This window comes from Pelophylax lessonae (genome assembly GCF_965119305.1).
Source record: "Pelophylax lessonae genome assembly, chromosome: 5".
Taxonomy (NCBI): Eukaryota; Metazoa; Chordata; class Amphibia; order Anura; family Ranidae; genus Pelophylax; species Pelophylax lessonae.
The window spans coordinates 267,293,084-267,317,031 of NC_138772.1; the positions used below are offsets into that span (position 1 = coordinate 267,293,084).

Sequence of the window (23,948 nt, forward strand, 5' to 3'; positions counted from 1 at the left end):
TATCATATTTCCTCTCAAGCATCTCTTCTCCAGAGAGAACAAGTTTAGTGCTTGTAGATGTTCCTTGTAATTGAGGTCCTCCAGTCTGCTTATCAATTTTGTTGCCCTTCTCTGGACTTTCTCCAGCAAATCCTTCCTGAGGACCGGTGACAAGAACTGGACTAAATACTCCAGTTGTGGCCAAATCAGAGTTTTATAAAGTGGCTGGATTGTCGTTTTATCTCTGGCATAAATTTGTTCCTTTTGCTCAGTCTGTCTTTTTTCAGGACCCCCAGATCTTTCTCCATCCTTGATTCCCCCAGAGGTTCTCCCCCTAGTGAGTAGTTTGCATTTATATTTTTAGCCCCCAAGTGCATCACTTTATATTTTTCAACAATAAACCTAATTTGCCATGCAGTTGCCCACCCCATTATTTTATTCAAGTCTTCCTGTAAAGTTTCTATATCCTGATGTGAAGTTATTGCCCTGCTTATTTTTGTGTCATCCACAAAAACTGAGAGTAAGCTAGTAAGCAGTCTAAGTACACGTTATTTATCACCACCCTGTGAATATGCCCCTGTAACCAGTTTTCTAGCCATGAACAAACTGTATGTGGAACTGTATCAAATGTTTTTGCAAAATCCAGATACACCACATCCACAGACCTTCCCTTATCCAAATGGCAACTCAGTTCCTTAGTAGAATGTTAACAGATTGTTCTGGCAGGAATGACCCTTCATGAAAACCCATGCTGATTACTTCTAATGATACTGTTTTCATTGTATATAGTTCCTTATCATCCTCTCCAAAACATACTATTGATGTTTGTGACTGGCCTGTAGTTTCCAGGTATATGTCTCTGCCATTTTCTTAATTATTAATACCACATGGGCTTTTCTTTTATCTATTCCACCTGGAGGCTTACTGTATCCCTAACACTCCTAAATATACATCTTCGTTTGTTGGTTGAGTATGCATCCAATTCACTCAACATTTGGTTTTCTCCAATGAATTCTCTTTCCAGGGACTCTTCAACCATAATACTCCTACACAATCTACATCCATTGGGATTTCAATAGGGTGATATATACAATACAGTACGTATCCTTACAGTTGACAATTATCCACTGTGGAGACACTCTGTCCACCCTTTTTCATACCAGGATAGACATCTTTCATTCCTCCCCCTCTTTTTCTTTTAAACGCCTCCTTCTTGGACTGATCCCTGGGATCCTTGTGGGAGCCTTTTGGCTAGGCGCGGCCATCCCTGCTGTGTAACCACTTTACGCTGTTTTACAGCCCCTGCTGACCTCTGTGTCCCTCTGCCTTTCTCCTCACTGTGGAAAAGTCTCTTGCATACCCTCTACCGTGGCAGAGTGCTAGGTGACTTTGTCAAGAGCACAGCATGTCTTTAGGATGCAGGTGTGACCTGCCTGCTTTTAATAATTGTGGCTTTACCCGTCCAGGACTATTTTATGTGGTACGTATATAGACATACAACAGTTGTACTGTGAACAAATATACTGAAGCTATAGCTATGTTACAGTAAACACTTTGTATTTTTCGCTGTACAATTTTCTATGTAGATATGGTTGATAAATCATCATTGTTTGTTACTGATTGCTACCTTTCATACCCTTAGTCTGAGATCTGTTCCTATTTGACCGCTGAAAAAGGCGATTGACCGAAACGCGTCTGGTCCTCTCTGGAAGTCTCAGCCACCTCCAGTCCAAGAGACGTAACATATGGCCACTTGTTATTTTAAAGTGTTGTTTATATATTGTTATTCTTTTGAAATGAATTTTCATAACTTGTTTGTATAATAATAAATTTGTTGAAATATACTCACTACTCAAGGTCTGGTTATTGCCATTAAAGTCCCATACCCTAGGGGGATTTTTTCTTTTGTTCTGTTACCCAGGAATGTTGGCAATACCCAGTCTAACCACTGGATCCGAAATCCATTTTCTATAAATGTTTTTGCAAAATCCAGATACACCACATCCACAGACCTTCCCTTATCCAAATGGCAACTCACTTCCTTAGTAGAATGTTAACAGATTGTTCAGGCAGGAATGACCCTTCATGAAAACCCAAGCTGATTACTTCTAATGATACTGTTTTCATTGTATATAGTCCCTTATCATCCTCTCCAAAACATACTATTGATGTTTGTGACTGGCCTGTAGTTTCCAGGTATATGTCTCTGCCATTTTTTTAATTATTAATACCACATGGGCTTTTCTCCAATCAGCTGATTCCTCCAATCATAAGGTGTAACCACCCTTCTCCTGCGCTTGGTATCCAGGTCCCTTGGCCACACACTTCACGGGACTGACAACTGGCTTCTCAGATGGCTAGGATCTTGCTGCCCTTATCGGACTGGGGTAGTCCACCAATACTAGAAGCAAAAAGAACAAAAAAGGGCGCACCGACCTAGCGCATTATCCTCAATAAAAGGCTTTATTTAAATAACATAAAAAATGGCTACTCACAGACGTAGATAAAAGTAAAGCATATCAAGCTGGATTGCTCGAAAGTCCGTGTTTTAGTCCATATGGTTGTCCATGATGAGATGACTGACGCGTTTCGAGGCCTAGCCTCTTCCTCAGAGCCACTCAGGTGGCTCTGAGGAAGAGGCTAGGCCTCGAAACGCGTCAGTCATCTCATCATGGACAACCATATGGACTAAAACACGGACTTTCGAGCAATCCAGCTTGATATGCTTTACTTTTATCTACGTCTGTGAGTAGCCATTTTTTATGTTATTTAAATAAAGCCTTTTATTGAGGATAATGCGCTAGGTCGGTGCGCCCTTTTTTGTTCTTTTTGATTCCTCCAATCATTCCTGTCAATATTCTGTCCATAAGATTAGGAATAATGGTCTGGCTATAACCTAACTGAGTTCTTTGAGGACTCTTTGGTGTAAGCCATCCGGCCCTGGTGATATATTTATGTTAAGCTTTTCTAGTCTTTTCTGGACAGAGGCTTCTGTAAGCCACAAGAGTACATCCTGTGACGTGTTAGTAACAATACAGTCATGGTCGTTATACCTCTTTTTTCATGTGTAAAAACTGAGAATAAGAAAGCCTTTAGTACAGTTGCCTTCTGCTTGTCATCTGAAATCATCATCCTTTATGTGGCCAATATGCTCTGACCTCGCTTTTTTGCTGTTAATATATAAAAAAAAAATATTTTACTCTCCTACGCTATGTGTCTCTCATAGTCTTTTTTAGCCACCCTGACTGCATTCTTACACTTTTTATTGCATTCCTTGTAGTGTTGGAATGCTGACAATGACCCATCCCCTTTCTATTTTTTAAAGGCCTTTTTGTTTTTCTTTAATTAGACTTAGTTTAGCCATCCAGGTTTAACCTTTGCTGTTCTAAATGTATTGCCCATTGGAATTCACTACCTTTATTTAATATGTTCCTAAACCTTTCCCATTTTTCCTCCATGTTCAATGTTTCCAGGATTTGGTCCCAATTAACGTCTTGTTTTAATTTTGTTTTATTAAGGTTTTCAAATATAGATAAAACAAAGCTTAAAATTACAATAGACAAAGAAATTCCATTATGAAAAATCAGTTGCATACAGATATGATATCTACTTAATGATTACCAAGGGTATCATTTACCGAAATACTATATATATATATATATATATATATATATATATATATATATATATATATATATATATATATACAAAGAAAGAAAAAAAGAAGAAAAAAGAAAAAAAAAAATATATATATATATATATATGTATATGTATCTATATATATATATATATATATATATATATATATATAATGTATCTTTTTGTTCTTTTTTTTTACCTCAACACTTAGTAGAATCCAGAATTCCACTTAAAATTTGGATAGTCTTGTATTCCACAATTGTGTTCGGGGATACATCTATGTGTATATTATTCATATTGTGGGGGGTTTTTTTCTCACTGAAACTGCAATGTAAAAGGAAAAAAAATGTCTTGTAGTATTGAGCGCAGTTTTCAGAAAAGCTGGCTTACATAGTTACATAGTTACATAGTTACATAGTTAGTGAGGTTGAAAAAAGACACAAGTCCATCCAGTTCAACCCATGATGCGTGTGTGTTTGCTTTTAACCGTACATTGTGTACCCCTGTATGTTGTGGTCTTTAAGGTGTACATCTAATAGTTTTTTGAAACTATCTATGCTCCCCGCTGATACGACTGCTTGTGGAAGAGAATTCCACATCCTTACCGCTCTTACAGTGAAGAACCCCTTACGCACTTTAAGGTTAAACCGCCTTTCCTCAAGTTTTAGTGAGTGGCCACGTGTCTTATTGTATTCCCTTTCTCTGAATAGTTTGTTCCTTATGCTAGGGTCGCCAGTACAGTATTTGTACATTGATATCATATCCCCCCTCAATCGTCTCTTCTCCAGAGAGAATAGGTTCAGTGCTTGTAGTCTTTCCTCATAGCCGATGTCCTCCATTCCCCTAATTATTTTTGTTGCCCTCCTCTGGACTTTCTCCAGTTCCAGCACATCCTTCCTGCGGACCGGTGCCCAGAACTGGACAGCATACTCCAGATGTGGCCGGACCAGAGTCTTGTAGAGCGGGAGAATAATCTCTTTATTTCTGGAGTGAATCCCCCTTTTTATACATCCCAGTATTCTGTTGGCTTTGCTTGCGGCGGCTTGGCATTGCATGCCACTGCCAAGCCTGTTGTCTACCAGTACCCCCAAGTCCTTTTCCATCCTAGACTCACCCAGAGGTTCACCCCCTAGTGAATAGCTTGCTTTCTGGTTTCTGGCACCCAAGTGCATTACTTTACATTTTTCTACATTAAACCTCATCTGCCATGTGGTTGCCCACCCCGTTATTTTGTTCAGGTCTGCTTGCAAGATTTCCACATCCTGCATAGAAGATATTGGCATGCCTAATTTAGTATCATCTGCAAATACTGAGATTGTACTAGATATCCCCTCCTCTAGATCATTTATGAATAAATTAAACAGGATTGGTCCCAGGACAGAACCCTGGGGGACCCCACTTTCCACACCCGCCCAATCCGAGTACTCCCCATTAATCACCACCCTCTGGACTCTCCCCTGGAGCCAGGTCTCTATCCAGGTACTCACCTTATGATCCATACCTACCTTCCTTAGTTTGTACAGTAAGCGTTTGTGAGGAACGGTGTCAAAGGCCTTTGCGAAGTCCAGATACACCACATCCACAGGCTTACCTTTATCTAGGTGGCAGCTCACTTCATCGTAGAAGGTTAACAGATTGGTTTGGCACGAACGATTTTTCATGAATCCATGCTGATTTCTACTTATAATACCATTTTCATTACTAAAGTCTTGTATGTGGTCCCTTATCATCCCCTCCAAAATTTTGCAGACTACTGATGTTAGGCTGACCGGCCTATTTTGAAATTGAATGTTTTTGTACTACACTCATGCCTCCTTTCCTATGATTTTCTCTAAATGTGATCACCCTGTGATCGCTAGATCCCAAGTTGTCCCATATTTTCACATATGTGATCAGATCTGAATCGTTGGTAATTATTAGATATAGCAATGTATTCTTTCTAGTCGGGGAATCCACCAATTGGGACATGACGTTGTCCTTTAAGACATTTAGTTAATGACGGGCCTTTAAAAAGAGAGCTGTTCCTTCTATTTAGTCAATATTAGGATAGTTGAAGTCCCTCATATATATATTATTATTTTTTTTCTTCATTTTCCAAGAAATTGTAACTTAACTTAGCTTGGACTGTCTACTTTTCAAAAAGGGGTCATTTGTGGGATATTTGTACTGTCGTGGCATTTTCGGGCCTCAAGAAATTAAATAGGCCATCAGTACATCAGGACTGATCAATTTGCAGATATACCATAATTTGTAGACTCTATAACTTTCCTAAAGACTAAATAATCTAAAAATAATAAAAAATACTCTGATCTGGGTTGTTTTCATCAAAGATATGTAGCAGAATACAACTTGGCCTAAATTTATTATGAAAGATAATTTATTTTGTTATTTATAACAAAAATAAAGAAAAAAACATTTTCTAATTTTGGTCTTCTTTCCTTTACTTAGCAAAAAAAAAAAACCCAGTGGTGATTAAATACGAGTAAAAGAATGCTCGATCTGTATAAAAAATATATTTAAAAAATGTAAATTGGGGTACAATGTTGCATGACTGAGAAATTGTCATTTAAATTGTAACAGAGCTGAAATCTGAAGTTTGGCTTGGACAGGATAGGGGTGAAAGTGTCTGATATTGAGGTGGTTAAATATTACTTCCCACATACAGTGATTTAAAATTCAATTTATGGACAGAAAAGGTGAATTGATTCAAACAATATGAATATACTCACCAAGATGGCTTCAGCACTGATCCAAACTGCAGCTGTCCCCTGCCGCCTCTACACTAAGAACTGAGTGATCAAAGATGACTGATAACTCAGTTCTCGGGTCTGCTCTGAGCAAAGAAGGGGGACTGTCACTCACCGCTCTGTGCTCTGCCCCTCCAGTGCTCACTGAAGAGCAAGGATGTGGAGGGGGAGAGAGTGGCTGGCTCAGGCTCTCAGCAGTTCATTGAGAAGCTGAAGCCAGCTGCTGGGCATGCATCTGGGGGGATACCAACATTATTGCTGGTAGTGTTGCCAACCCCCCGAATTTTTACTGACAGGACACCCAAACAAACAGCACCAATTTTCAAAAATCATGACATTTACATGACAGAGCCAAATTTTTTCTGACACTTCAAAAAAGTACATAAAATGGCAGTTTTCAGTGCAAAGCAGTGCAAATTATAATATTTAAGTTATAAACATGTAGCTAGTGTTTTTTAAGTTATAACAAAAGTCAAAAACCATATTTCTCTATTTACATGAAGGTCAGGTTAACCAGTTTAGCTCTTTGGACGTACTATTTATGTCCGAAGAGAGAATCTTTAATCACAAGCTGATGGCTGCAATAGCAACCATCAGCTTAAAGTGTTACTAAACCCAGGATCCTGCATTATTTAGATCTGGTCTCTCACAGTACACAGAATATGGAAATGCAACTATTTTAGTAAATATGAACTGCTAAATACCTTTTCTCATAAGCAGTTAGAGCAGTCGTGTGACTTCTATTAGTGTTCAGCCAAGCACTGGCTAAAGCTTGTAGGAGGAGTTTCATTCTTCCCTGACCCTCTGTCTGGACAGTGCTGATTGGCCCTGTGCTGATCAAATGCACTCTCCCAAGAAAAAAAAACTCTCTAGCAATACACACCAAACTGAGCATGTGCAGCCTGATTTCTAATGCTCTGTTCTATCAGGAGATGGGTTGGAGTCAGTTAAAGAAGAGAAGGATCAGAGAGACAGGAACACAGGCTTTATACACAATGCAGAGGATTAACCCCTTAGGTTCCACAGTTAGTATAACAAACATGCTTTACTGCATATACACACTGATTTTACTGTTGTGGGTTTAGTAATAGGGATGATCGAACTTTTGAAAAGGTTCGGTTCGGCCAGAACATCCGAACTTCCCGAAAGTTCGGCCCGGATTTCAGAACCCCATTGAAATCAATGGGACCCGAACTTCGGTAATCAAAAAACACCATTTTTAAGCCCTAAAACCCAATAAATGCCCCTAAAAAGTGCCTAGGGTTCTGGGTCATGCCCCATTAACTATTAATCACACAAAAAAAGTTCTTAAAAATTGTCATTTTTGATAAAAAAAGCCAATTATTGAAAAAAAAGAAAAAAAGAGAGATTTTTTTATTTTGACTTTGGATTTAGTATCTGGGGGGTCTAAAAAGTGTACATGTGAAGTTTCAGCTCTGTAGCATGTCCAGAACCATGAAAAAAAAAAGATAATTTTTCAGTAGAACAGGGATGTGGGACCCTCCTTTAACACCTATATGATCTTTTTTTCTGGTTCTGGACATGCTACAGAGCTGAAACTTCACAGGTACACCTTTTAGACCCCCCCCCCCCCAGACACAAAATCACACAAAAAAAGTTCTTAAAAATTGTCATTTTTGATAAAAAAGCCAATTATTGAAAAATTAAAAAAAAAAGAGATTTTTTTATTTTTACTTTGGATTTAGTATCTGGGGGGTCTAAAAAGTGTACATGTGAAGTTTCAGCTCTGTAGCATGTCCAGAACCATAAAAAAAAGATTGTATGTATTAGAAAACTTTCAGCACAGGAGGTTGGCTTCGCTGCTGTAACACCTTGACGGTTTAATAGCAGGCATTTTTTTGGGTTCTTTGCAGTCAGGAAAAACATCTGAACTTGTGTATAGTGGTACTGTGCACAAGTTCTGATGTTTTGCCTGCCTCCAAAAACCCCCAAAAAATGCCAGCAAAAACACACCTGGGCATTTTTTTTTTTTTTTGACGCTAGCGTTTCTTTTGGCATTTTTTGGGGTTCTTTTGAGGCAGGCAAAACATCTGAACTTGTGTATAGTGGTGTATATACACACATACATATATTTATATACACACCTAGACATATATAGGTGTGATAGTAGCAGAAATATATGCTTGCGCTAATTAAATCATTTACAGTAATATATTTCTGCTACTATCACACCTATATATGGCTAGGTGTCTATATACATATAATTATGTGTGTATATATACCACTATACACAAGTTCAGATGTTTTGCCTGCCTCAAAAGAACCCCAAAAAAATGCCAAAAAACGCTAGCGTCAAAAAAAAATGCCCAGGTGTGTTTTTGCTGGCATTTTTTGGGAGTTTTTGGAGGCAGGCAAAACATCAGAACTTGTGCACAGTACCACTATACACAAGTTCAGATGTTTTTCCTGACTGCAAAGAACCCAAAAAAAATGCCTGCTATTAAACCGGCAAGGTGTGGAAACCGAGAAGCCATATTGGTGATCTGAAAGTGTTCTAATACAAACAATCTTTTTTTTTATGGTTCTGGACATGCTACAGAGCTGAAACTTCACATGTACACTTTTTAGACCCCCCAGATACAAAATCCAAAGTAAAAATAAAAAATTCTCTGTTTTTTTTAATTTTTTCAATAATTGGCTTTTTTATCAAAAATGACAATTTTTAAGAACTTTTTTTGTGTGATTTTGTGTCTGGGGGGTCTAAAAGGTGTACCTGTGCTCTGTAGCATGTCCAGAACCATAAAAAAAAAAGGATTGTTTGTATTAGAAAACTTTCAGCACAGGAGTATGGCTTCTCTGCTGTAACACCTTGCCGGTTTAATAGCAGGCATTTTTTTGGGTTCTTTGCAGTCAGGAAAAACATCTGAACTTGTGTATAGTGGTACTGTGCACAAGTTCAGATGTTTTGCCTGCCTCCAAAACCCCCCAAAAAATGCCAGCAAAAACACACCTGGGCATTTTTTTTTTGACGCTAGCGTTTTTTTGGCATTTTTTTGGGTTCTTTTGAGGCAGGCAAAACATCTGAACTTGTGTATAGTGGTATATATACACACATAATTATATGTATATAGACACCTAGCCATATATAGGTGTGATAGTAGCAGAAATATATTACTGTAAATGATTTCATTAGCGCAAGCATATATTTCTGCTACTATCACACCTATATATGTCTAGGTGTGTATATAAATATATGGATGTGTGTATATACACCACTATATACAAGTTCAGATGTTTTGCCTGCCTCCAAAACCCCCCAAAAAATGCCAGCAAAAACACACCTGGGCATTTTTTTTTGACGCTAGCGTTTTTTTGGCATTTTTTTGGGTTCTTTTGAGGCAGGCAAAACATCTGAACTTGTGTATAGTGGTATATATACACACATAATTATATGTATATAGACACCTAGCCACATATAGCTGTGATAGTAGCAGAAATATATTACTGTAAATGATTTAATTAGCGCAAGCATTTATTTCTGCTACTATCACACCTATATATGTCTAGGGATATATATACAGACATATATGTGTATATATACCCCCTATACACATGTTCAGATGTCATGTCTGACATCAAACATGTCCTCAAAAAAGCACTGGCAGTGGCAGCCCCTGCAGCATAAAAAATGCTTGGCTGGTGAGAAGCCATATTCCTGTCCCGAAGCAACTCAGAGAAATGATCATTTCTCTATAGCGGTCACCCTGCTATGGAAGGGTTTTGTCACCCTGCCATAGCAGTCACTGCCAGTTAACCCTACACTACACTACGGTCCCCTTACACTTAACACTTTCTCTACAGAAACTAAATTTTTGAAGCTAACTTAAGTGTAAGGGAGCACTCTAACTACACTAGATATCCCTTTCCTCACACTAATAAATAGCTAAATGACACTTTTAAAGTAAAATTAACAGAACTGCTTCCACTCTCTTCCATGTCCAGTATAACAATGCTAGGAATATGGCGGGGGCGATCTTATATACTGGGGGGCGTATTCACTAATGATTGGTCTAGGGACCCCCTAGTCACTCCACTCACATTCCTAGCATTCTCCTGCCCCCTCAATTGGCTTTTGCTAATGGTTCTGGTCCAATCACGGGCTTTTAAAGCCCATTTCCTGAAGCATTGCATTTTGGTCGGTTCTGGTTGCCGAATTCCGAACTTTTTGGGCAAAAAGTACTAAATTCGGCCGAAGCTCGAACACCCAATGTTCGGGCCGAACCGATGGTCGACCCGAACCGTTCGATCATCCCTATTTAGTAACACTAATTGGGTTCAGCCAGCTTCAAAGTGAAAGTAATGCAGGAGCTCCATAGCTGGTGATCACTTTCACAGAGGCGGCAGTGAGGTGCCTCCCCCTCACCCCACCAGCGCACCCTTCCTCCTATGGTTCCAGGGCTCTCCCGCTTTTTCCGATGCCCGATGCTAGGGGATAGAAATTGCAGTGAGACTGAGGTAAATACATGTCTCAATTAGTGTTGAGCGAACACGGACTGTATTATTCGTGTTCGTACCGAATAATTGGATTTTTGTTACCCGAACACGGACCCGAAAACTTTACTGTATGTTCGGGTAAAAAAAACGTGTTCGGTCATTTTATTTCCGGGTTTGTATGTATTGGCGCGCTTTTAATGGCGGGCTTTCAACAGCCAATCAACAAGCGTTTAACTGGTGTGCCTTAAGCCATCCCAGCCATGCCTACAAATGTATTAGTAGCTGTGATTGGCCATCTGAAGCATGTGACCAAGTCTTTATAAGTTCGAGACCGAGCGCCGCTGCGTCATTCTGCTGTAGTACAGGGACAGAGCACACATCATACGTGCTGGCTGCTGATTAGGGACAGACAGTCATGAATTATATTGTGTCCGAAAAGAATTCAGAATCAGGGGGAGGTCAGAGTGCTGCAGGCAGGGCAAGTTGTTAGGGCATTTTAGGGCGAGGCTGGAGATAGGCAGGGTCAGTGTTCTACAATCGATTTTGCTGTGTGGGGGGGGTTTGCAGTGCCGGCAGTGACCGATCTTATCGATCCTTTTAGGGAGAGGCTGGAGATAGGCAGGGTCAGTGTTTTACAATCGATTTTGCTGTGTGGGGGGGGTTTGCAGTGCCGGCAGTGACCGATCTTATTGATCCTTTTAGGGAGAGGCTGGAGATAGGCAGGGTCAGTGTTCTACAATTGATTTTGCTGTGTGGGGGGGTTTTGCAGTGCCAGTGCAGTGCCGGCAGTGACCAATCTTATCGATCCTTTTAGGGAGAGTCTGGAGATAGGCAGGGTCAGTGGTCCACATCGATTTTGCTGTGTGTGGGGTGGTGTGAACACAATCTTTTTGCCCGCTGAGGAGGAGGGAAAAAAAAGTATTTTTTATCAGTCAGTTGTGTGCAGCGTTTTTCCTTCAGTGCTGCTGTGCTGACTGTGATAATACACTGCTGTGTTCACATGTGCTATTATTGAGTGATTTCAAAAGTTATACACTTTTTTCTATTCCACTATTCAATATACACCCTTGGGTTAAAAAAATTAAATTGTGGCATAGTCTGTACTAATCTAGTTAAAAATTACAAACTTAAAAGGGGAATTTTCTTTTTTTTCCCCTCCATAGCCTGCAGCAGAGCTGACTGATATAAGACACTGCTGTTCACATGTGCTATTGATAAATCACCAATTTTATATCATATTTTCTATTCCGCTATTCAATCTACACCCTTGGGGTAAAAACAATTAAATTGCGGGATAGTCTGTATCGGTACGTGTGAGATACACCTTTCCAATTTTTGGGCCGCATCTCACACTGCCGAGGATTTGAGGGTGCTTCAGTGTGCCTCCTGCCTGTTCCGAACTCCTCCTACTCCTCACCCTGCCTTTGGGGGTACAAAAAATAGTAATTTGGGCCTAGTCTGGGTCTCTATGTGTGAGATACATACACCTTTTGATATCATATTTTCTATTCCGCTATTCAATCTACACCTTTGGGGTAAAAACAATTAAATTGCGAAATAGTCTGTGTCGGTACGTGTGAGAAACATACACCTTTTGATATCATATTTTCTATTCCGCTATTCAATCTACACCTTTGGAGTAAAAACAATTAAATTGCAGGATAGTCTGTGTCGGTACGTGTGAGATACACCTTTCCAATTTTTGGGGCGCATCTCATACTGCCGAGGATTGCACGGTGCTTCAGTGTGCCTCCTGCCTGTTCCGAACTCCTCCTACTCCTCATCCTGTCTTTGGGGATACAAAAAATAGTAATCGGGGCCTAGTCTGGTTCTGTACGTGTGAGATACATACACCTTTTGATATCATATTTTCTATTCCGCTATTTAATCTACACCTTTGGGGTAAAAACAATTAAATTGTGGGATAGTCTGTGTCGGTACGTGTGAGATACATACACCTTTTGATATCATATTTTCTATTCCACTATTCAATCTACACCTTTGGAGTAAAAACAATTAAATTGTGGGATAGTCTGTGTCGGTACGTGTGAGATACATACACCTTTTGATATCATATTTTCTATTCCGCTATTCAATCTACACCTTTGGAGTAAAAACAATTAAATTGCGGGATAGTCTGTATCGGTACGTGTGAGATACACCTTTCCAATTTTTGGGGCGCATCTCATACTGCCGAGGATTTGAGGGTGCTTCAGTGTGCCTCCTGCCTGTTCCGAACTCCTCCTACTCCTCATCCTGCCTTTGGGGGGTACAAAAAATAGTAATTTGGGCCTAGTCTGGGTCTCTACGTGTGAGATACATACACCTTTTGATATCATATTTTCTATTCCGCTATTCAATCTACACCTTTAGGGTAAAAACAATTAAATTGCGGGATAGTCTGTGTTGGTAAGTGTGAGATACATACACCTTTTGATATCATATTTTCTATTCCGCTATTCAATCTACACCTTTGGAGTAAAAACAATTAAATTGCAGGATAGTCTGTGTCGGTACGTGTGAGATACACCTTTCCAATTTTTGGGGCGCATCTCATACTGCCGAGGATTGCACGGTGCTTCAGTGTGCCTCCTGCCTGTTCCGAACTCCTCCTACTCCTCATCCTGTCTTTGGGGATACAAAAAATAGTAATCGGGGCCTAGTCTGGTTCTGTACGTGTGAGATACATACACCTTTTGATATCATATTTTCTATTCCGCTATTTAATCTACACCTTTGGGGTAAAAACAATTAAATTGTGGGATAGTCTGTGTCGGTACGTGTGAGATACATACACCTTTTGATATCATATTTTCTATTCCACTATTCAATCTACACCTTTGGAGTAAAAACAATTAAATTGTGGGATAGTCTGTGTCGGTACGTGTGAGATACATACACCTTTTGATATCATATTTTCTATTCCGCTATTCAATCTACACCTTTGGAGTAAAAACAATTAAATTGCGGGATAGTCTGTATCGGTACGTGTGAGATACACCTTTCCAATTTTTGGGGCGCATCTCATACTGCCGAGGATTTGAGGGTGCTTCAGTGTGCCTCCTGCCTGTTCCGAACTCCTCCTACTCCTCATCCTGCCTTTGGGGGGTACAAAAAATAGTAATTTGGGCCTAGTCTGGGTCTCTACGTGTGAGATACATACACCTTTTGATATCATATTTTCTATTCCGCTATTCAATCTACACCTTTAGGGTAAAAACAATTAAATTGCGGGATAGTCTGTGTCGGTAAGTGTGAGATACATACACCTTTTGATATCATATTTCTATTCCGCTATTCAATCTACACCTTTGGAGTAAAAAAATTAAATTGTGGCATAGTCTGTACTAATCTAGTTAAAAATTACAAACTTAAAAGGGGAATTTTCTTTTTTTTCCCCTCCATAGCCTGCAGCAGAGCTGACTGATATAAGACACTGCTGTTCACATGTGCTATTGATAAATCACCAATTTTATATCATATTTTCTATTCCGCTATTCAATCTACACCCTTGGGGTAAAAACAATTAAATTGCGGGATAGTCTGTATCGGTACGTATGAGATACACCTTTCCAATTTTTGGGGCGCATCTCATACCGCCGAGGATTGCAGGGTGCTTCAGTGTGCCTCCTGCCTGTTCCGAACTCCTCCTACTCCACATACTGCCTTTGGGGGTACAAAAAATAGTAATCGGGGCCTAGTCTGGTTCTGTACGTGTGAGATACATACACCTTTTGATAATATTTTCTATTCCGCTATTTAATCTACACCTTTGGGGTAAAAACAATTAAATTGTGGGATAGTCTGTGTCGGTACGTGTGAGATACATACACCTTTTGATATCATATTTTCTATTCCACTATTCAATCTACACCTTTGGAGTAAAAACAATTAGATTGTGGGATAGTCTGTGTCGGTACGTGTGCGATACACCTTTGCAATTTTTGGGGCGCATCTCATACCGCCGAGGATTGCAGGGTGCTTCAGGGTGCCTCCTGCCTGTTCCGAACTCCTCCTACTCCTCATCCTGCCTTTGGGGGTACAAAAAATAGTAATCGGGGCCTAGTCTGGGTTTGTACGTGTGAGATACACCACCGTTTTGTAAAATTTTTCCTGTTCCGCTATTCAATATACACCCTGTTTGAGTGTAAAAAATTAAATTACGGCATAGTCTGTATCGGTGCATGTGAGATACACCTTTATAAATTTGTTTGGCGCATCTCCTTCCACCGCCGAGGATGGCAGGGCGCTTCAGTTTGCCTCCTGTTCCCAACTCCTCCTACTCCTCTTCCTCATCCTGCCTTTAGGGTACAAAAAATTGTAATCGGGGCCTAGTCTGTGTTTGTACGTGTGAGATACACCGTATTATAAAATTTTTCCTATTCCGCTATTCAATATACACCCTTTTGGAGTGTAAAAAATTAAATTACGGCATAGTCTGTATCGGTACGTGTGAGATACACCTTTTAAATTTGTTTGGCGCATCTCCTTCAACCGCCAAGGATTGCAGGGCGCTTCAGTTTGCCTCCTGTTCCAAACTCCTCCTACTCCTCTTCCTCATCCTCCCTTTAGGGTACAAAAAATTTTAATCGGGGCCTAGTCTGTGTTTGTACGTGTGAGATACACCGTTTTTTTATCCTTTTTTCTATTCCGCTATTCAATATACACCCTTTTGGGGTAAAAAAAAATTAAATTGTGGCATAGTTTGCATATTTGACTGTGAGATACACCCGTGCGATACTGTTGTTTTTTTGTTCCGCTATTCAATAAACACCTTTCTAGGGCAAGATCATAAATTACAGAAATATGAGGAGATCGTCAAATAGGGGCCGTGGCCTGGGTCGTGGTGCTGGGTCGCTGGTAGAGCTCCTGTTGCAAGGAGAGGACGTGGTTGATCTGTGCCAGCTACACGCACAAGTGAAACACCTTCCTCAAGTGTGAGTAGGCGACAGAACCTGCAGCAGTATTTGGTAGGGCATAATGCGCCTCTAGAAGTGATGAGGCCAGAAGAAGTACAGGTGATAGTAGATTGGGTTGCTGACAGTGCCTCCAGTTCCTTCACATTGTCTCCCACCCAGTCCCCAGTCTACTGCAGAAAGGTCAGAGTTGGCACCTGCAGCCAATGTCCAACCGTCTTTCACCTCACCCCCTTGCAAATCAGGCAAGCAGTCTGAGCCCCAAGTCATACAGCAGTCTCTTCTTCTTTTTGAGGACTCTGTCAGCAGGGTTTCCCAGGGCCATCCACCTAGCCCTGCGTCAGAAGTGGAAGAGATTGAGTGCAGTGATGCCCAACCACTTATTTCTCAAGATGAGTACATGCAAGGACCATCGCAGCACGTCTCCGATGATGACGAAACGCAGGTGCCAACTGCTGCGGCATTCAGAATTGTGGAGACCGACAAGGAGGGCAGGGGTGAAGACTGGGTGGAAGATGATGTGGAGGACGATGAGGTCCTCAACCCCACATGGAATGAAGGTCATGCAGGTGACCTGAGTAGTTTGGAGGAAGAGGCGGTGGTCGCACAGAGCCACCAGCACAGCAGAAGAGGGAGCAGGGTGCAGAAGCGGAGCGGCCGTGCCCTAGACACTACGCCTGCTACTGCGTAGTGTCTGCGTTCCAACGCAGCAAGGGAACGAGCGCACCAAAGCCAGCTCAAAGGAGTTCTCTAGCGTGGAAGTTCTTCAGAAAATGTGCTGATGACAGGAAACGAGTGGTTTGCACCCTGTGCAATCAGAGCCTGAAGCGAGGCATAAACCTTCTCAACCTGAGCACAACCTGCATGATCAGGCATCTAAGTGCAAAGCACGAGCTGCAGTGGAGTAGACACCTTCAAAACCAAGAAAGGTCTCTGGCTCCTCCTGCTTCCTCTTCTGCTGCAGTCTCGGCCTCTCCATCCACATCTGTAGTGATACCGGCACCTGCCACCCCGCAAACAGACGATCTGTCAGCAACACCACAACCTGGGTCACCAACCATCTCCACAATGTCCCGTGGAAGCGTTCAGCTTTCCATATCCCAAACACTTGAGAGGAAGAGGAAGTACCCCCCTACCCACCCGCGATCCCTGGCCCTCAATGCCAGCATTTCAAAATTCTTGGCCTTTGAAATGCTGTCATTCCGTCTGGTGGAGACGCACAGTTTTAAAAACCTTATGTCGGTGACTGTCCCACAGTACGTCGTGCCCAGCCGCCACTACTTTTCCAGGCAAGCCATCCCTTCCCTGCACAACCAAGTGGGGGAAAAAATCAGGTGTGCACTGCGCAACGCCATCTGTGCCAAGGTCCACCTAACTACCGATACGTGGACCAGTAAGCACGGTCAGGGGCATTATATCTCCCTAACGGCACACTGGGTAAATGCAGTGGCGGATGGGCCTGAGGCGGATAGCAATTTGGCGCATGTCCTTCCACCACTGAGGATTGCAGGGAGCTTCAGTTTGCCTCCTGTTCCTAACTCCTCCTACTCCGCTTCCTCATCCTCTACCGCCTCCTCATCCGGTCAGCGTAACACCTTCACCACAAACTTCAGCACGGCCAGGGGTAAATGACAGCAGGCAGTTTTAAAACTTGCCTGTTTGGGGGAAAAACCAAACACCGCGCAGGAGTTGTGGAGGAGCATGGAACAGCAGACAAATTAGTGGTTGCTGCCAGCGAGCCTCAAGCCCGGCCTAGTGGTGTGCGATAACGGGCGAAATCTCATAGCAGCTCTGGGCCTAGCCGGTTTGACGCACATCCCTTGCCTGTGCTGAATTTGGTGGTGCAGAGGTTCCTTAAAATTACCCCGATATGTCAGAGCTGCTGCAGAAAGTGCGGGCCGTCTGAGCGCACTTTCGGCGTTCTCACCCTACTGCTGCTCACCTGTCAGCGCTGCAGCGTAACTTCGGCCTTCCCGCTCACCGCCTCATATGTGACGTGCCCACAAGGTGGAACTCCACCTTGCACATGCTGGAAAGACTGTGCGAGCAGCAGCAGGCCATAGTGGAGTTTCAGCTGCAGCACGCACGCGTGAGTCGCTCTGCGGAACAGCACCACTTCACCACCAATAACTGGGCCTCCATGCGAGACCTGTGTGCCTTGTTGCGCTGTTTTGAGTACTCCACCCACATGGCCAGTGCCGATGACGCCGTTGTCAGCTTAACTATCCCACTTCTATGCCTCCTTCAAAAAACAATTCGGGTGATGATGGAAGAGGATGTGGCACAGGATGAGGAGGAGGAGGATGAAGAGGTAACATTTCCAAGGCTTTCAGGGCAGTCATTCGCAAGGGGCTCCAAGGGTGGGTTCCTGCACACACAAACGCCAGGGACACAATTGTCCAGCAGGGGCACAGTTCTGGAGGATGAGGAGGATGAGGAGGAGGAGATGGAGGAGGAGATGGAACCATGTTCACAGCAGGGTGGCACCCAGGCCAGCTCATGGCCATCACTGGTGCGTGGCTGGGAGGATACAGAGGACACAGACGATACACCTCCCACAGAGGACAGCCTTTCGTTGCCTCTGGGCAGCCTGGCACACATGAGCGATTACATGCTGCAGTGTCTCCACAACGACCACCGAGTTGCCCACATTCTAACTTGTGCTGATTACTGGGTGGCCACGCTGCTGGATCCCCGTTACAAGGACAACGTACCGTCCTTAATTCACTCACTGGAGCGCGATCGCAAGATGCGCGAGTACAAGCGCACGCTGGTAGACGCGATGCTGCTGGCATTCCCACCTGACAGCGGGGCCACAGTGGAAGCACAAGGCAGAGGAGGAGGAGGAGGAAGAGGTCGCCAACGCAACCAGGGCACCGCCAGCACCTCAGAAGGCAGGGTAAGCATGGCCGAAATGTGGAAAAGCTTTGTCAGCACTCCACAACAAACAGCAGTACCAGTAGCTCATATGGAACGTCTTAGCAGGAAGCAGCATTTCACCAACATGGTGGAGCAGTATGTGTGCACACGCCTACATGTAGTGAATGACGGGTCTGCCCCCTTCAACTTCTGGGTCTCCAAATTGGGCACATGGCCTGAGCTTGCCCTTTACGCCTTGGAGGTGCTGGCGTGCCCTGCAGCCAGTGTATTATCTGAACGTGTACTTAGCACGGCTGGGGGCGTTATCAAAGACAAGCGCAGCCGCCTGTCCAAAGACAATGTGGACAAGCTCACGTTCATTAAAATGAACCAGGCATGGATCCCACGGGACTTTTCCGTACCTTGTGCAGAATAGAGATGGATACTGACCTTACCCAGCCATTGTTCTATTTTTGCTCTTTCTCACTCTTTTGGGGTGTACCCTCATTTAAAATGACTGAAAAAAAGCAGTGTTGGCTACCTCGTCCTCCTCCACCGCCGCTTTCACCTACACCACCCATAGGTGTGCGCAGCCTATTGCATTAGGGTGTGCACCCCAAAGTTTAAATGCACATGCATGTGTTTGCCTACATGTACATGGCCCCGATACATTACTCTCCCTGCTGGCAAAGTGAAATAGAAGTGTGTGGCACTTCTCTTATGGCAGAGCAGGTCCGAGGGAGATCTTTCCCATCTCCTCACTGGCAAACAGAGCGATAATGCTAATGTTCCCTAGGTGATTAGGGTGTGCCCAGGCACACCCGGCACACCCTGTGCGCACGCCTATGACACCGCCACATCCACCACCACCTCAACCTCCCTCCTACTCCATATGGGCCTCGTCCTTCACAGATGAACAACATTGTTTTATTTTTCTGTTTTTTTTTTGTTGTTTTAAGTTATTTCCCTATCCACATTTGTTTGCAGAGCACTCGCCATGCTCTTAACTACGTTTTGCTGCCATTTGCAGCACTCTAGCCCTTTCCATTGGTGTTTTAGAGCCATTTTAGTGCCTGAAAGTTCGGGTCCCCATTGACTTCAATGGGGTTCGGTGTCCGGGTAAAGTTCGGAAAAAGTCCGGGACACGGACCCGGACTTTTTTTTCAAGTTCGGCCGAACCCGCCGAACACAGACATCCAGGTGTCCGCTCAACTCTAGTCTCAATCTCACATGCAAACAATGAATCCGTTAGTTATGTTACTTCCAGGTTTAAATGCACCACTTCCTGACCAGTAGAGCCAGGGAACACATCTAACCAAGCCAATCTGTGCTTGGTTAAATGGTGTGAAGGGCAGGGGAGACATTGGGGTCTATTGCCCAATGCACATAGTTGCCCAATGCACTGTTTCATGGGCAACTATGTGGCAAATTAGGTTTATTGTTGATAAATGAAAAATTAATGCACTTGGGGGCTAAGAATATGCATGCATCATACATACTAGGTGGAGTAGAACTGGGGGAATCCATAGCGGAGAACGATCTGGGTGTTCTGGTAGATTATAAGCTTAATAATAGCATGCAATGCCAAGCTGCTGTTTCCAAAGCAAGCAAAGTCCTTTCTTGTATTAACAGAGGCATGGACTCCAGAGAGAGAGATATCATTTTGCCCCTGTACAGATCATTAGTAGGACCTCATCTGGAATATGCAGTTCAGTTTTGGGCACCAGTTCTTAAAAAGGATATCGGGGAACTGGAGAAAGTGCAGAGAAGGACAACCAAACTGATAAGAGGCATGGAGGACCTCAGCTATGAGAAAAGTTTATAGGAACTGAATTTATTCTCTCTTGAGAAGAGGAGTTTAAGGGGGGATATGATCAACATGTATAAATACATAAGGGGTCCATATAGTGAACTTGGTGTTGAGTTATTCACTTTAACCACTTAAGCCCCAGCCCTATTTCGTACACTTTTTGTTTACAAGTTAAAATCAGTATTTTTTCTTAGAAAACTACTTAGAACCCCCAAGCATTATATATATTTTTTTAGCAAAGAGAATAAAATGTCGGTCATTGCAATATTTTTTGTCACACGGTGTTTGCGCAGCGGTCTTTGAAAAATCACATTTCACTGCATTTAAAAAATACTAAACAGTAAAGTTAGCCCATTTTTTTGTATATTGTGAAAGATGATGTCACGCCAAGTAAATAGATACCCAACATGTTATGGTTTAAAATTGCGCACACCTGTGGGATGGCGACAAACTACGGTCAATAGAGATCTCAATAGGCGACGATTTACATTTTTTTAACGGTTACCAGTTTAGAGTTAGAGTGTAGCTTTTTTTTTTAAATTATTGCTCACACTCTGGCAATCGCGGCAATACCTCACATGTGTGGTTTGAACAGCGATTTCATTCGCGGCTCGACTTCCGTATATCTTTTTTTTCGTGCGCGAGCTAACGGTGACGGGTTACGTCATCGGAGACCCGATCAAAGCCATTTTCGGCTTTGATCAGGACTCCATCCAGCCGGCGGATGCACCGGCTGGGTGCTCAGGTCTCCCGGTGGGACGGGAGGCCCGTTCAAAGTCACGGAAGGTGGCAGGAGGGGGGGGACGTCCCCTCCCGCTCACCCGGGTAACGATCGAGTGGCTCCCGAGCCGCATCGGTCTTTACTGATGGAAAGCCGACCGTCGGCTGTAAACCACAGTACCGGGATGGTGTCTTTTTTTTAGGTAAAGTTGATCCAGGGAATATCCAATTGCCTCTCGGGGGATCAGGAAGGAATTTTTTTCCCCTGCTGTAGCAAATTGGATCATGCTTTGCTGGGGGTTTTTTTTGCCTTCCTCTGGATCAACTGTGGGTATAGGATTGTGTATATGGGATTGTATGGTTGGGTTTTTAATACTGTTTTTTTTTTTTGGTTGAACCAGATGGACTTGTGTCTTTTTTCAACCTGACTAACTATGTAACTATATATCAGTAGGGTTATACTGCCCCCTACAGGAGTATGACACTAGGCAGGAAAACGTTCTGGCTACGCCTATGGGCAGTCTCTGGGGGTATACCCTCTCTCTTCCTGCATAGGATGTCAGTTTTATAAAGAGTACCTGTCACTTGCCCAATGCCAATGCCCAATGGGGTTTAATAACACCTGTGATTGCATTTAAGTAAAAATAAATAAAATAACACATTAAAAAAAATTATAATAAAATATATATTATTTTCTTTTTTACATTGCCAGAACCCCCATTGCCCTGCACACCTATGCAAACACAAGCCCAGGGTGTACACATATATGTAAACCGAGGTTGTAGCACACGTGTGACATATTGCCGCCACGAACATCAGTGTTCTGCCCACCATACTTCTATTCAGAATACTTGTGTTTATGCTGTGTAAAATAACATGTTGGGTTTTCTTGATTCACGCAAGTTAGTTATATGCAGAGCGCAGGTGCCACCTACTGTTCTTTTTCTGGTATAGCTTCAACTGTTCTGCAATAATTACATATTGTAAACTCACAGAATGTGTTAAATAAAGTTGTTAGGAACCAGGGTAGAATTCTGGGTAGAATTTTTACAGGAAGTGAATCAGCCACCATTTTTGAGAAGATACAGCAGGCAGCAAAGCATGTTTCCTCAATTTCTCACTATCACCCCTGAGAAAAAAGTGAGTTCTTGTTATAAATATTAATACATATTGTAATATATGTATTTTAGAGCATTGTTTCTTTATTGTATGCAATTTTGTACTGATTGATGTTTGTTTTTTACAAATTTGTAGTTTCACCTGGCTTGTTTTAATAAATTTGAGATCAAATAAATATGGTATCTGAAGTTTAGGGAGCAGGAAGGTATAGCTCTCTGTCCTTGAGACAGAACAGTCAGCGTGAGAACAATAATTCCAGCACAAGAGCTCCTAGTTAACTCTAAACTGAAGGGCTGTAAAACTTTTAAAGCGTCACCTATGGTGAATTTTGGGTACCATCCTTTTTGGCGATTTTGCGGGCCCACACAATTTTTTGCGGGCCCACACAATTTTACGACATGGATGAGTGGTTTAGTATCAATTTACTCAATGAAACCTCATCTTTTATTATTTAAACAATGGGTATTATATGTTGTTTTTTTACACTAAAATTCATTTTATTATATTTTTTTCCTGAAAATTTGCTTTTATTAAACAGTTGCACAAATATCACGTGGCACAAAAAAATGCGACTATCACCTTTTTATTCTATAGGGCCTTTGCTTTCAGAAAATATATAATGTTCTAGGGGTTTAAGTAATTTTTAAAATAACCCAGCCAGCACAGAGTTCCCCCATATAACAGAGACTTCAGTATTCACCCTTAAAGTGCAAGGGGAACTCTGATGTAAAGGGGGGGCTCTGGTGACTAGGGACCACCTAATAGCAGAGTCCACTGCATTCACCTTTACATTCCACTTTTATCAGGGTGGCATGGGAGAGCCTAGGCAGAGCGGCGGAAAGCGGGGGGGAGGGAGGGGACATCCTTCCTACTGCTTGTGATAACAATCAAGTAGCTGCTTAGCCACATCAGTTGTTATTACAAGAAAGCCAACTGTTGGTCCTAAAAAACGGTATCGGGGTAATGCCTGCAGCTGCAGGCCTCACCCCGGTACAACCACTTGAAGCAGAATGATGTACAGGTATGTGATTTTGCTTCAAGTGGTTAAGCAGTTTGGACCAAGCTGGACCAAACAAACTATGTAATTCTCTAACAGATGCAGTGGCTCGATACACTGTATAAACTGTATGTAGCCTCAGCTAAATACAGTAGACAGCATTGTTTCCCAACAGCAGGATGGGAACTTCCTGTCTTATTCCCAGAAAACAAACAAATCAGGCGTGTTAGCCATTCACAAGCAGCTTTGCATTCTACAAATGAATGACAAAGCTTCCTCTAATTGCAAATCGTGACATTATCTGCCTGCCTCTCTGCCTCAGCCAGAGGAAGCTTTATATTCATTCAGAGAAGCCAAAGCTCCATGTGAATAGCCGAGCAGCACTCACCAAACAAAGCTCTGTATACTGTGTGTAGCTGAGGCTACATACAGTTGATATATAGTGCACACAGCCCACTGCATTTGTTAGTGGGTCCAAACAAACTTTTTCAACTTCACTAAAACATAGAGGTCAGCTTTAAACCTAAGCAGAGAATGTTCTCTACAATAGGTGATAGCTGACAAATGGGAATTGATTGTCTGATATTGAGGTGGGAGAAAATGTGGGTTCTAGTGATCACCAATGTCATTGATTTGATATTAGAAAAAACTGAAAAATCATACACAAAAACCAAAGTTTTGGATTTCAAAAGGACAAATTTTGTTGA

At 42.4% G+C, this 23,948-nt stretch overlaps 1 long non-coding RNA gene across 1 annotated transcript in view; it reads right to left on the bottom strand.

Moving 5' to 3' along the window:
- The window catches only part of LOC309557141, an 891,454-nt gene extending 869,885 nt beyond the window's left edge, over positions 1–21,569 (bottom strand). Inside the window, exon 1 of the long non-coding RNA XR_014225365.1 lies at positions 21,502–21,569. This is a non-coding gene — a long non-coding RNA (uncharacterized lncRNA). The remainder of the gene's footprint in view (positions 1–21,501) is intronic.
- Between the last annotated feature and the right edge of the window lie 2,379 nt (positions 21,570–23,948).